At 35.7% G+C, this 16029-nt stretch overlaps 1 protein-coding gene across 2 annotated transcripts in view; it reads right to left on the bottom strand.

Moving 5' to 3' along the window:
- Nucleotides 1-13492, bottom strand: part of LOC105218571 (glutamate receptor 1) — a 112668-nt gene extending 99176 nt beyond the window's left edge. For both annotated transcript variants that reach the window (XM_054229451.1, XM_054229452.1), the window contains exon 1: nt 13201-13492. The gene's annotated coding sequence lies outside the window, so the exon portion shown is untranslated. The remainder of the gene's footprint in view (nt 1-13200) is intronic.
- Between the last annotated feature and the right edge of the window lie 2537 nt (nt 13493-16029).

The following is a 16029-nucleotide window of genomic DNA, read 5'->3' as shown; positions in this document are numbered from 1 at the left end:
GTATATTGAGCTGAGTCGATTTAGCCATGTCCGTCTGTCTGTCTGTATATATACGAACTAGTCCTTCAGTTTTTAAGATATCGTTTTGAAATTTTGCAGATGTTATTTTCTCTTTAAGAAGCTGCTCATTTGTCGGAACTGCCGATATCGGACCACTATATCATATAGCTGCCATACAAACTGAGCGATCGGAATCAAGGGCTTGTATGGAAAACTTCCGCATTTGACGTGGTATCTTCACGAAATTCGACATGGATTACTGCTTAAGGTAAATATATAAACTCCGAAGAAATTGTTCAGATCGGTTAACTATATAACCTTAATGTTTCTAGCAAACAACCCGGCTAAAAAGAATTATTAAAATGTTTTCTTTTTTTTATACTCTCGCAACAAATGTTGCTAAAGAGAGTATTATAGTTTTGTTCACATAACGGTTGTTTGTAACACCCAAAACTAAACGAGTTAGATATAGGGTTATATATACCAAAGTGATCAGGGTGAAGAGTGGAGTTCAAATCCGAATGTCTGTCTGTCTGTCCGTCCGTCCGTCCGTCTGTGCAAGCTGTAACTTGAGTAAAAATCAAGATATCTTGATGAAACTTGGCGCACTTATTTCTTGGCACCATAGGAAGGTTGCTTTTGAAAATGAGCAAAATCGGACCACTGCCACACCCACAAAATGGCGAAAACCGAAAACACATAAAGTGCCATAACTAAGCCATAAATAAAGCTATGGAAATAAAATTTGGTATGAAGGATCGTACTACGAAGGGGCATATTTGGATGTAATTTTTTTGGGGAAGTGGGCGTGGCCCCGCTCCCTACTAAGTTTTTTGTACATATCTCGCAAACCAATAGAGCTATATAAACCAAACTTTCCTACACTTCCTAATACAGTCCAAAAATGAAAGAAATCGGATTATAACCACGCCCACCCGCCATACAAAAGTTAGGTTGAAAATTACAAAAAGTGGGTTAACTCACTAACGAAAACGTCAGAAATACTAAATTTCACATAAGAAATGGCAGATGGAAGCTGTACTCAGATCTTTTTACAAAATGGAAAATGGGCGTGGCGTCGCCCACTTATGGGTCAAAAACCATATCTCAGGAACTACTCCACCGATTTCAATGAAACTTGGTTTGTAATAGTTTCCTTACATCCCAATGATATGTTGTGAAAATAGGTCAAATCGGTTCACAACCACGCCTACTTCCTATATACCAGAACTTTGAAGACGACCTTAATCGTTTACTTTACAATATATAAAGTAAGTACTAGTGAAGATATCGGTGCAGAACTTTGCACAAATACTATGTTAATAGTGTGGCAGCCCCATTCTAAAAATCGCCGAAATCGGACCATAGGTTTTTAAGGCCCCATATATCGAACACGAGGACCTCGGTGCTTCTAACCTAATATTATGGTTTCCAACTTTCAATGGACTTCATACAATGTATATGACGAATTCACCCACATATTGTGTATTATATAATATAAATAAAGTTAAATAAATAAATTGCGAGAGTATAAAATGTTCGGTTACACCCGAACTTAGCCCTTCCTTACTTGTTTTACTTATTTTTTCTTACGTCTTTATATTTGCTTAAACACATAGTTACTCAAAGAAATGCACCTGTGAAGGGTATATTAGCTTCGGTACAGCCGAAGTTAACGCTTTTTCTTGTTTTTTCACTAATGCAAAATACGATGCGAAGAAAATATTATATTAACTTAAAAAACAAGTAACGGACGAAATAGTTAGTTTTTCACTATTAATTTGATTCACACACAAAAAAATAATTATAGTAATTGTTTTCACGTCAAAAATCAATTGCGGCAATTTTTATTATTTTATTTCTTTACAGTCCAGTTAATCGCTGACACCACATATAATTCGTATCTCAATTGAATCTCATCAGCTCAATTGAAGAAATATCAGCTCAAATATTTCAAAAATTTAAGTGAAAGTACGGAAACAAATCCTGATTTATGATCTTATAATTTTTTTTATCTAAGTCAAGGTTAAGAATTAAATATCTTTATATATCAATTTGACGTCGTTTAAATTCGATTTTATGTGTTTTAATGTGCATATTAGTTTTATTCCAAACCAGCTTCCTGCTTTTGACTTAATTTCTTTTTAATTTTCAATTTTTATATATTCGAAAATTGTAATACAACGCACTTCTCTCACTGAGTTTTGTAGCACTAAAGAATTATAAAATTTTATTTTTCAAATGGCAGTATTGAACATTTTATTCATTGCTTGAGGCATTTTATTAGTACTACAATAGTTTCTTGATAACTTCCATTCATAAAAGTAACTTCTTTCCAACGTAGTATACATTTGCCATTTTTTGGTTTGAAATATATTTTTTTATTTCAATTTCTGTTGAATATATCACCAAGATTAGTGTTCATTGAATAATTTTTGTTTTATTTAATTTATTAATAAATTGCTTCTTCATGCCGCACCATCCACAACTGAAACTGAATTTAAAATACCAAACAAAGAATTATCTCGACACAGACACAACCTAGCCATAAAAATGTTATGCAAAATGTTAATGATTTCCTTACGCCAATGTACGTAAGTATAAGTGTTTTCGCATATTTTAGACTTTCACTCATTATTACCACCTGCTGCTTTCGTTTTTGTACAGCACTTATCAGCACGGCCCTTTTAAGATCATTAGCAACACTTCAAGCTTAATTTAGCATGCAAATTAATATGTAGTCATTGCCGGTTCGCCTACGCAATTACACGGCATTTTATTCAGCAGAACACACGCCTTTGTATGTATGTATATATGTATATATATAAGTGGACGCACTCTTATTTGCATAACGCTCTGAAGACAAGCGTGCTCAAGCACATATTTATACGAGTATATCTATAGCAACAAATACATAATAAGGTTGCGGTATGCAGCCAGGTTAGCACGTGCAAATCACCTCACGTTTCTGCCAACTCATCATTCCGTCGAGACTGGCACACTTCCGTTACACCTCATTGCATCACGCCCATTGATCTGTTGTGTGCTCGCTTTGATGGACGGCAAGCATTTATAAACAGACGATTAGATACTTTGTTTTGCTTTGTAAGGAGGTAATGTTTCACTACGCTAGTGTGTTGTTGCTGCTTTTATTTTTATTTTTACTTTAGTTTTTGTTTTTGTTTTTTTTTTTCATACTCACACTATTGTAGGATTCTACCACATGTATAAAGTACACTTGTCTAACCTTTTTAATTTGTTGCACTCTTGTGATCTGTTGCTTTATTGTCTCGTCACTGTGTCGTTGCTGGTCGGCACTTTTGCGCGCACGTGGCGTTCACACCTGTTTTCACACATAATTTTACAGTTTGTTACTTATTCATGCACGTGTATAAATGCTGTAATGAACATGCTTTGTGAGACACATACATATACCTACGTTATATGCGACTGTTGTACATAACTTTGGAAAGCCCGTATTAGCCTTTCACTCTCAGCTGCACGCTTCGCTTGAGTGGTTCTGTCGCCAACTCAGCACCCCAACTGTGCATCACTTACACATTTGCCCATGTGTGTAACATATATCCTGTTATATAAGCACACTCTTGATGTATGCCTGGATGTATGTTTCTAAATTTTACCCTTTTCTGCTATTCCCCTGTTAGCGCCCCTTTTCGCTTTGTTTTGAGCAATTTGTTTCTGTTTTTGTCACGTCGACCTGTTATTTATTCAGCATCCATTGGACTTGGCTCAGCAAGCACAAAATATGAGAGTCAGTGTCAGCTTTGTCCCGTTGTCCTGTTGCGTCGGCCTGCGGCCCGTTTTTGTTGGTCATTGCTTACATAACTACAAAAAGAAATTTACTCAGTGTTATCATGGTCGTACTGGCATAGAATTCTCATAGTGTTTGGTTTTTGTCCCTAAAACCGATGTCGAGCTGTTTTTAGTTTATGCCAGTGTAAGTTTATTCTGCAAGCATGGCTGGCAGTTGGTATTTTCGCAGGATTTTGCTTTTAGAATTTTCTGTGTCAGTTCGCAATTATTTTAGCCTGCTTTTAGGCTTCCACTTTTTTGTCATTTTGTGGACAATGCTTGGACATTTTTTACACATTTTCAATTCCTTTGTTTATCTTTATCGTTTACTACTTTTATTTTTAGCTTTACATATGGTACTCGCATATGAACTTTGCTGCAGTGTTTTTGTTGATGCAAATATTTCACCTTGCCACATTAAGTAACTTGGCATTTAATCCATTAAATGAAGAGAGAGGCATAAAATGTTTCGAGAAATTTAAAATATATAATTTTTCATTTGGTTTAAATTTTTTATGAAGTAAAGTTTTTTAGCATTTTAACCAAAAATCTTTTTAATTTGAATTAAGTATTTTAATTGTTGACCTCATTTTATATTTTAGTATTGTTTTTCAATTACCGCTTGAAGAACAACAAAGCAGCGGGGGCCGATAGATTACCGGTAGAACTATTCAAATACGGCGGCGAAGAACTGATAAGGTGCATGCATCAGCTTCTTTGCAGAATATGGTCGGAAGAAAGCATGCCTGACGATTGGAATCTCAGTGTGCTCTGCCCAATCCATAAAAAGGGAGATCCCACAATCTGCGCCAATTACCGTGGGATCAGCCTCCTAAATATCGCATACAAGGTTCTATCGAGCGTATTGTGTGAAAGACTAATGCCCACTGTCAACAAACTGATTGGACCTTATCAGTGTGGCTTTAGACCTGGAAAATCGACAACTGACCAGATATTCACCATGCGCCAAATCTTGGAAAAGACCCGAGAAAAGAGGATCGACACACACCACCTTTTTGTCGATTTTAAAGCTGCTTTCGACAGCACGAAAAGGAGTTGCCTTTACGCCGCGATGTCTGAATTTGGTATCCCCGCAAAACTAATACGGCTGTGTAAATTGACGTTGAGCAACACCAAAAGCTCCGTCATGATTGGGAAGGACCTCTCCGAGCCGTTCGATACCAAACGAGGTTTCAGACAAGGTGACTCACTATCGTGCGACTTCTTTAACCTGATGCTGGAAAAAATTATAAGAGCTGCAGAGCTAAACCGAGAAGGTACAATCTTCTACAAGAGTGTACAGCTCCTGGCGTACGCCGATGATATTGATATCATCGGAAGCAACAACCGCGCCGTTTGTTCTGCTTTTTCCCGCATGGATAAGGAGGCGAAGCGAATGGGTCTGGAGGTGAATGAGGACAAGACGAAATATCTCCTGTCATCAAACAAACAGTCGGCGCATTCGCGTCTTGGCTCCCACGTCACTGTTGACAGTCATAACTTCGAGGTCGTAGATAATTTCGTATACCTGGGAACCAGCATCAACAACACGAACAATGTCAGCCTCGAAATCCAGCGCAGAATAACTCTTGCCAACAGGTGCTACTTTGGACTGAGTAGGCAATTGAACAGTAAAGTCCTCTCTCGACGAACCAAAATCAAGCTCTACAAGTCGCTTATCATTCCCGTCCTGCTTTACGGTGCAGAAGCTTGGACGATGTCAACATCAGATGAGACGACACTAGGAGTTTTCGAGAGGAAAATTTTGCGCAAGATTTATGGTCCTCAGAACATTGGCAACGGCGAATACCGCAGACGATGGAACGATGAGCTGTACGAGTTATACGACGACATTGACATAGTTCAGCGAATAAAAAGACAGCGGCTACGCTGGCTAGGTCATGTTGTCCGAATGGACGAAAACACTCCAGCCCTGAAAGTGTTCGATGCAGTACCCGCCGGAGGAAGCCGAGGAAGGGGAAGGCCTCCACTCCGTTGGAGGGACCAGGTGGAGAGCGACCTGGTTACACTTGGGATCTCCAACTGGCGCCGAACTGCGAAGGAGAGAGACAGGTGGCGCACTATCGTCGATTCGGCTATAACCGGCTAAACGGTTGCAACGCCAATCACATACATATTGTTTTTCACAAATGTATTTCAAAGAACATAAGAAGATTACTTCATTAATTTATTAATTTTTTATATAATTATTATATATTGAATCGGTTTTTCTGCTGTCTTAGCAGTATTTCCGTGATCAAGGATCAAGGTACCATGATTTAAGATGAAACTTATATGTAACCACTTCACACAGCCAACCAACCATTATAAATTGATGGACTTTGTAATGTGGTGAAAAGCGGACAGTAATCAGATAACAGTTAAAAAGCAAGGATAAATTACGGCGACCTTAAGAAGGCAATGCTAATCTCCTTAGAATATTTCTCTAAAACATATATCAATCATTTTGAACCTAATTTTAATTAATAATTATTTTGATTAATATTATTTTACACGTATTCATATGTTATACTATGTTCGAAACGACATTGAAAACAGTTTTTCATAGCAAAAATGGGGTTTCGTTCAAAAACTTGTGGGTTCATCCATGCAAAGTATGTCAACGAAATCACAGTTTTCGCTGAAAACCACTTGAAAATTTACATTCCACTCTTTATAATCGATGCCTGCTCTAGTTTAGTCGATATAATTGGAAGACATATTTTGCCATCCCCAAATTGTCAGTTAATATTTGTTTACATTTCCAAAAGAATGGAGAAAAACAAAAGTACAAAAAAAGTAATTTGTGGGGTGAGAGGGAGGAAGAGCTTCTAATTGAATTGTGGCAAAATAAAGTGTGTGCGACCGAAATAAATTAATTTGTAGAAGCCGAAGGATGTCGCATAATTTTTTAAATGAACGAAAGTTTTCTTTAAAAAACACAGATCCATTTCGGTCGCAATCATGTTCTCAAAAATTATTCTTATGTTGCTGGAATTAATGATATTTAATTGAAAACTTTTGTATCAGTAGAAACGTATACAAACTTTTGTCCAACATGATTTAATCGGCGTCCCAAGTTCCTTTATTATACCTAATAGGACTAAACGTTCTTTGTTTAACTCTTCTATCTTTTTTGCAAGGCCAGGTGCTGGATAGTAAGAGTCTCGATCAATTCTCTTGAATAATCATGGTTGCGCTAGTTATAGCTTTTCAATGCCAATACTTTCATTATTAAAATTTTCTTATCGTGATTCTATAGAACACGATCATTAATAATAACTATAAGCAAATATTAAAGATTCTAAAACATACTATTCTCATTGCTCAAAATTTAAACAAACAAATAAATACCGGTTCGAATGTAGTATCATGTTTTATGCTTACACAATTTTAGTATCACAGTTCAAATTCACAAATTTCTACTTGGAGATCTACACAATTTATTCATGGGTTCCTGATTCAAGAATAATTAGAAGAATGTGTATCTCGACTGTTAAAATATCATTTTTGAAATTTTCTAAATATTTATAAATCATTTTTTTTTGTTAATAAATATATTCTGCAAATTATTTTCATGATCCAAATCTATTATCGACCTCAAGCTTTTATAGTAGTTGGGATGTGATAGAGAAATTATTTGTGGTAATGTTGTTTTACATAGCGCATTAGTATACTTGCCTCTATAAGCAAATGTTAATTTAATTTTTACTACTTTAAATAATGGGTACTTTTTTTAATACGTACACACTAAAATAACCGTTTCTTCATTTTCCACTTAAATCTGCTACTATACATAAATAAACACTTCGAAGTACACACCATTAAACACCCGGCTAACAACCTTTGCGCACTTGATATTCTTAAGGCCGTTTGTTGCTGGGTGTGCTCATAAAGTCGTCTGAGTTTGAGTGAAAACCCATTTAATTAATTTAAAATTGCACTCGCTTATAGCGAATCCAATGCAAATTGCTAAACGCCTTCAACCTTTCGTGCTCTAGCAGCGACCTCTTTGACAAGGCAGGCGGCTCTCATAGGAGTAACGAAGTAAAAGGGGCGGATGCCAGCAAAGAGGCACTTGACAACTTGACGTTGCCAGAGTGGAAAAGTGCAAAAGGCTGTAAGTGCACGGGGGAGGGCGAATTAAAGCTCAGAATGCGAAAGTTTAAGAGTGCACAAGGTTTTTGTGCATATACTTGTACTAAACATGCACAATTACGTAAGCGTGTTGACTGTCGTACGTAACATAAAGGTGAAGCGATGAGGTAGTGCGAATGTGTCGACATTCGTAATTAAGCAATAATTTCCAGCTCCACCGCTGCTAATATTTTCCACATATCTCCGCTTTTACTTTTATGGGATTTTTACTTATCTCTCAATTACACTCGAAGCAAGGAACTGGTATCTTCGCCTTCATCCGAATAGACCATTAACATTCTTTGACGCTTTGCATAGCACTTAAGAGGTGGCTTCCGTTTGGCTTTTTTTCCTCTTTGCTTTATTGCTTCATTCAATTAGTAGATTATAAAATGTTGCACGAAAAAGAATCCAAAGACGACAAAAAAAGCACGCAATCAACAGCTCTACATCCTCGGTAGTCGTTGGGGGTAATGGGTACATTGCTATGATTGCAAGAAAAAGAATAGAAACGACGGCATAATAAAGGCGAAGAAGACGAAGAACAAAACACTAGCAGTACACCAGCGTTAGTACAATGAAAGGAAACCTAGACACAATTCATTGACCGTTGCCCTGTTGGCGCCCACAAGCACCTCTGATGAGCAATGAAGCTCTTGACACTCTGTGTTGGCAGGCGTTAATGAGCGGTGACAGAGCGACGCAGGGCATAATACTACCATCATAGCTTTTCCGTTGAAAATGGACCACCGCCGTTAAGTGGGATTTCCTAGCTTCACACTAAAATGTTGCCTAGTTTTTGTATTTGCTTTTCTTCGAAATTTTTTCACACTTTCTTTAAGAATTCTTTCCTCTGCGTATTCCCATTGCCTTGCGAGTTTAGTGTTCAGAATGCGCAAAGTAAAGAGCAGACACAGTTGGCGCTGTGCACAGTTTCTAAAGACATGACCTTGATGAGATGCGACAATTGCTAGTTGTTTGAGTGTAGTTGTGGGGTTTTGAAGAAAAGCTGTGGGTCAGAAAATGTTGAAATGAAAATTGTTAGCAAATTTTAAGGAAAATACGGAAATTTGTGGGAGGCAATTATGGCGAGTGTCATGGCAAAGTTTGACCTCAGCATTCCAACGGAAGAATTCGTTGGCGAGGTAGCTGCTTGTATGTTTGAATTTTATTTACAGCGATTTTTGTGGTGGTAAACAAGTTAAGTAAATTAAGTTTCTGCAAATAAAGTTTTCTCATCTACTCATAAAAAATACCGTTATTCTGTTTCTATCTTTTTTTAGACAATATAGAAACTTAATTTTAAGTCAACTTATGAGCTTTTCCATTTTTACTGTATTTTTCCTATATTGCCTTTTGTCGGCTTTCAGCTATACACTTTGTGCACATTGATACTTCAGTGTGACTTTTTAGAGTTTGTAAAATTCTAACATGAAGGATCCACAATTAAAGAAAAAACTGTGCTCTGAAGTCAAGCCAGTTAAACGAATCGGTCTGAACCTCTTTTTACAAAAAATCCTTCCCCTATTATTGCAGACTGCCTGTTCTCTCAAGGTTTTGTGTGCAGTGTCGTTAGACTCTTCATAAAAATGTAAATTTATCTCTTTATTATTATCATTATCTTCACGGATGCTCCCTTTGAACTCGGTTGCATAGTAATATTCATGAAATATCAATTTGACCTATCGTGTATACTCACAATATTCATAGAATAATCTTTATGTTATTCTATTGTTATTGCTATTTTAATACCCTTAAAATCACCTTAATATATCACAGATAGTGTAAAAATGACACTTCACATTAAATTAACTTCCTCACACACATTTATTTATATTATAGTTTTCACAGATCTAGTTACACTGTTTCCCGAAACACTGACACTCGTACTATTTGTACAGTTATTCAGCTATACCCACGAAATGAGCAAGTTCATGATACTTGCCGTCCTCAATTCTTTGTCCGTAGGCGTTACAAACGACGTGACAAAATTACCATTCAATACATATTCATGAGCGTGTCCACCAGAGAAGCCTGATGATGTGCTGATGTCGCGCTGATTGTCATGGTTATTGTTGTTCTTTATTTACATCGTGCCATTGTGTCTAGGTAATAAAGAAAATTTAGGAAGCTTTAGTTGTCAATGTTCGTTGCGAATATTTGAAGCTGCCACCTAACAATGGTCAAACATTTTAAGATTGCATGCTTAGCGCGTAATTGCGGTTATTTGGTTGGTAATGATATATTTACAGTACAATAGTTTTAGGCATTTCTTTGCAGACGCTTTAAGCGACGCAGCTGTCGTCGTGTTGTTGAAGCTTTTGCTTTTATAACTTTTCATCCACTTCCGTGGGGGAGATTTCATGTTTCAGATTAAAGAAAAAAACCTAAAATTTTTTTTGTTAAGTTATTTTTTTGGTCACCATGTTGTTTTTATAGCTTGTATGGCGGTTTTGATTTCTTTTTGTTGTTTAAATATGTTTTTATTTCCTGTTTCGGTATTCCCACTTCTGTCAGCTGACACTGATTTATTGCTGTGTTGAAGGCGAAATGTTGCTGTCCTAGCATTTTTGCGCTAATTTACGTTGTCTTTCAGCTGTATGCAGTCTGCAGTGCCTCGCTGTTATTGAAGAATTATATACCAGGGTGGGTGGAATATAATGAGTTTTTGCTCAGAAAAAAGTTTGTTCTTTGTAACTTTTTTAAGTTTTTTGGGCACAAAATATGAATGTATTTGAATATGTACTGACAATAATTGTGTACTTTACTCCAAGCCTCAATAAATAGAAACCATCCCCTCAAACCATTTAAGGACCTTTTATAAAAAAAAAATAATACAGTTACGATATATTTTTTCATGTTTTTTACTAATATTGCTATAATTAAAATTTTTATTCATTGAAATATACATATTTCTTTATTTTTCATTTAAAACTCTCTAGTCATAAAAGTTTTTAAACAAATGGACGCCTGAGGCTCTTGTTTAACTATTTCATACAGAGCTTCGATATACAATATTCAATATACAGCCCGATTATTAATTTGGCATGAATTCAGAGATGCACATCAATTTTTTCTAATAAAAAGAAAAAGTTTGAAGTGTGAGCTAGTAAAAAGTGATTTTCTTTTTTGTGAATTTGTGAACTTCACGATATGGCCTATATGAATGTTTTAGGTGATATGGATATAAGAGCTGTCTGAATGCTTTTACAAAGTTGTAATATTTTGACTCAGTGATGCACACCACCGATCAGTATGCGTTCATATATTATGTTATTACTTAAATAATTTATAGAAGAATTAATAACAGAATATTTTACTGTGGATTTTGATACCTTGATCTGTCACATGAGCAGTTAAGGTAATCTCATTATCTCATTTCACATTGAAACTCACGATTCATACAAAGTTTATTATCAATTTTACTTTTAAAAGCTTATACACTTGATTGCTAGTTTAGAGTTTATCCCAAACTCAATTTCCTAAGACAAATTATATTGTAGATAACAATACAAAATTTCACAAACTGGATCGAAAAGAAAACACGTCCTTACAGGTTCCAAAGTGTACAACATTTTTGCTGTCGGTTCATTATATTGTTATGCTGTAAACATTGCTTCTTTGTTGAATTCGTGGGGTAGTCGTTTGAATTCACGACTTAAAACAGCCACGGCATGTACTCATTGTGCAATGCTATTTTTCGCCCAAGGAAACAGCGCATGCTTAACTAAATTAGAATCGTATAAAAATCTTTCATATTATCTTTCGTAATATTTAAAAGGGAACCCGGTCGGATTAATAATATTTTAGCTTAGCTGTTTCACAATGATCCCACAAATTAGTAATATCTATTGATAGTATATTTGTTACATTAGTATGTAATTATCTGCTATCTGTATTTGTGGATGAGTTGATATTTATTTAATTTATTTTTGTTATTAATTGTTATTATTTTCAGTTAGTCACCACAAGGGTTTTCATATTGCAACACTGCGATCGTTGGTACTTATTTTCTACGAAGGAAGGAACGCATGGTCATTGACTAAGGAACTAATATCTGCTATAAAAAAAATTAAAAATTTATTTAAAAACAATCGGCGGTGTTCTAAATTGTCGGATTAATAATATTTTTGCATAAGTCTTGTAAAATACTTCAAGTTTTAGTAATTATCAGTTGCCAGTACATTACATAGTATGATCATATTTTTGGTGGATTTGTTGTTTTTATTATTTTTAAATTTTGGGTGCGATTTTATTTTGTTTTGATATTTCATTTATGTATCGTTATTTTTCACAAGTTCCCAATATTTGTAATATTTGTACTTAATTAAAAAAATTTTTGAACACATTTTTTTTTGGGTTTGAACCTGATGTCCGTAACATATTCACATAACTTTCTTAGATTATGTATTATTGTTAGAGTGGTTGCACCATGCCACTTTTTAGACTCAATTATGTATTATTTAATTTTTTTTGCTCCTTTTGTATTTTTTCACCAACTTTTTATTTATATTGTTATTAGTATATTTTAAATATGTCATATATTATTCATGTTTTCTCTGTTGAAATTTTTGTGTTTTCCAATTCTTATTGCCATTAACTTTTGTGTTATTCAGAATTGTATATTAACATTATCATTTCACTTTTGCTACACAACACTTACATTTATGCCCATTTTATATCTTTTATTTAACCTTCAACATCCTACGGATTTCTTACGGATTTCTTCGTTTTCACTTTGCACCATATTAGTATTCCAGGCGACACTCATTTATGCAAGAATTTGAATTAATCATAAATCTTGCTCACAACACTATATACACCGCCTTACGCTGCGATTTGTAATAATCATGCAAAATCCTACTATGATTCTATTTTAGTAGCATTTTATTCGTGGCTACTATGTTATGCTGTGCAACTACCACTGCCTCAACATTTTCCACACGTAAGCCTCACAGTGCGCGCATTAGCTTACAGGACAAACACTTGCTTCAGCTATGCTTCTTTATATGTATATGCACGCACGTGTTTATCTCTCGGCGGATTTTACTTTCACTTGATTCACTTAAGTGCGAAGATTGTGTACGCATTTGGTAGCGATAAGCCGCTTACCATTCATTGCATGGCATTTACATAATTTGCGCGTAATAAAGGATTAGTTCATGAATAAAAATAAGAAATTGAGTAGAATTAAAAGCTACCGAACGAAGAAACATATAAATGATTTATTTGTTAAAAAAAAAAATTTACTTATTTAAACGCAAATGATTTGCGAAAACACCACGGTAAACCGCTCTTCCTTTTGCACCTACGCTTTCACACACTTTGCGTTAATCTCGCTGCGTAACGCGTTTCACGTCACTTCTGTTTACACTATGCACACGAGTGACACTGCTGAGCGCTGCTCACAGTTGTAGTGGATGCCTTAATACACACTGTGAATTGTAATAATTATGGTAGGTACTTTGACTGCGCGCACGAGTCGCACTTCTTCCGCTTGTTCATCCGTTACAGTACGCGTTCTAATAAGTACTAAAAGTACCTTAGAAACTCATCGTAGCTTAAACCCCGAAAAACTTGCATTCATACGATGCTTATTAGTTAAGGCTGTGCTTGTGTGAGTGCATGTGTGGTTGCTAGCCAATATTTGCTCGTCCATTGGATGCTGTGTTTGAATGCTGCACTACACCAGTTATGCTGGTTGTCATCAGGACCCAGTGTGCCGAAAGCTGTTGAGTGTTGAAACATTGTCGTGCTAACGAGCCTAATACTCGGCTCAACTCGGTACATTTTCATGTAAGTACGAACTTCAACACTCTCTCACAAACAGGCATAAACCTACATTCGCGTGTGGCAGGCTACATATATTTTGCTTCGTCGGTTTTGTAATAACCAATCGTCAAACGCCTCCTGTAATGCCGAAGTAGTGGAATTTGTTTTTAATGTGCTCGCGCCCTTCATTTTATGCTCCTTTGCAGCACATGCTTTATATTTTAGTACTTTGAAAACAGCTATTACTTGACTGCAAGTATTCCTGGCGAGCAAAAATATGGGAGAGAGTGCACGAGAGTCTGCTTTTCAGCTAACCTTTGCAGCAGCCCAAGACTCATATGAAATCCCTCAAATGTAGGCAGATTTTTAGCACTTTGAATATATTCCGTTGGCCAATATTTGATGCTGAGTGATGCTGAATTAAAGGCGCTCCGAGAACTGTATAATTTTTACCAGTAGTAATAGAGAGAGAGAGAGTGCAGAATCCACAAGATGTCTTTCTAGGTCATTTAGTACATACAATTAAATTCGTGAAAGGGGTAGTAAGATGTCAAAAAGCGCGGGAATATCGAAATCATTAAATCTCAAGACCATAAATTACGACATTAACGTTTTCGAAACGTAATGCTAATGAACAGAACAGTATGGGAAAAGTTGGGAAATAGTTTGAGTTTTACACATACTGAGGGTTTCATATAACACACAGGTTGCCTTTATTTACATTTTCGCTTTACCACAATGAAAATTTTCATTTAGAGTGTATATTAAATGTAAGGAGAGGATGGGCACGAGAATTGGGAATTGATTACACAGCATCCATAGAAATTATTTTACATTAACCCACTTTTAGTACTTGTGTGTTTTGCTGCCACATGCTCATTCCAAATTCTCAATAACACTGACAGTCAGTAAAAGCAGTAATGCGAGAGAAGTAGCGCGATAACATCCATTAAAGTTATACTAGATAGCATCGCACAGCATCCACATGCAGTCATTTTACAACAGCTATCTTTCAGCACATTCAAATCATTTCGGCCTAGGGTAGGTCGCTGAAAAGAGCTGTAATATGAGAGAGCGCGAGAACGCATATTCTAGTTTTCCTCACAAGTTCCACAGCATCCACGGAAAGTTCTTTTTTAACACTCATTTTCAGCACATTGCCATCGTTCCGTAGTACCGTCAGTCTGCCAAAAGAGTTGAGAAGAAAGATGAGATCGTAAATTTTTGTATTCTACATAGAAATAACAGCATCCAAGGGAAAATATTTATCTTTAGTACATTGAAATCATTCAGCCACTTCCACCGAAGCAGTAATATGAGAAGAAATGAGCGAGAACGGATTTCGATTCTACAGCATTTAACTTTTAGCGCATGGAAATTATTCAACAGGAATGATAGTTAAAGTAAACAGAAATTTTAAGGAAACGCCGCGAGAGCGTAGTTCTTCATTAATTTTCTCAGATGCACCCAGGGAAATTGCAAAGCATCCACAAAATATTCTTCTAGAAAACTTGCAGGAAATGTGAGAGAAAGGGGCGAGAACGTAAATTCTGTTCAGATTTGCACAGCATCCACAGAATGTGATTTTACGACATTTGCTGTTAAGACCATCAGTTATCAACTAGTAAACCGTAAGGAGCTCAAAGAAGGCAGAGCGTAAATATTAAGAGAGAAATAGCCCAGCATCCACAGGATGTCTTTTACGGAAAATAAGTTTTAGCATTTACAGTTTGAGAATTTTCGGATAAACAGTTTGAGTAATTTAAAAGAGTGCTAAAATGTAAATTTAAATAATTCTGAGAAGATATACAAGATTACCAAAATATTCTTGTACGAAAATTAATACAAACTACGAGAACCTTGTGCGAAAACTTTGAGTTCTAGTTAACCGTTCTTATGTTTATCAGAATAAATACAGAGTAAATCGTATATATTTGACCCATATATTTATTATATTTTGAAGGTCAGAGATTTTGTACAAATTTAAAAGTTTAGTTACTTTTGAAGCCATTTATTATGATATTATGATATTGTAAATTCCTGTTTCACTTTAATACAATTCATTATTATCTTAAAAAGTTTTAGGTAGCTTTTCGAAAACCGGTTCTATGAAGAACACTGTTTAGTACATTTTTAACAGTGATGTATTTCAAATTAAATGATGTTAGTATTACCAATAACACTCGCTATTTAGAGCAACAGGTTTGGAATCTACGCATTTTATGGCCTCATCTCGTTATAAAATGTTATTTTTCCTCAAGGTGGATTCTGAAAATATAAAGGGATGTTTCAACTTGCACAGCAGAA

This window comes from Zeugodacus cucurbitae, chromosome 4 (genome assembly GCF_028554725.1).
Source record: "Zeugodacus cucurbitae isolate PBARC_wt_2022May chromosome 4, idZeuCucr1.2, whole genome shotgun sequence".
NCBI classification, from domain to species: Eukaryota; Metazoa; Arthropoda; class Insecta; order Diptera; family Tephritidae; genus Zeugodacus; species Zeugodacus cucurbitae.
Note: the sequence above shows the minus strand (reverse complement) of the source record. Positions and strands in the feature narration are given on the sequence as shown.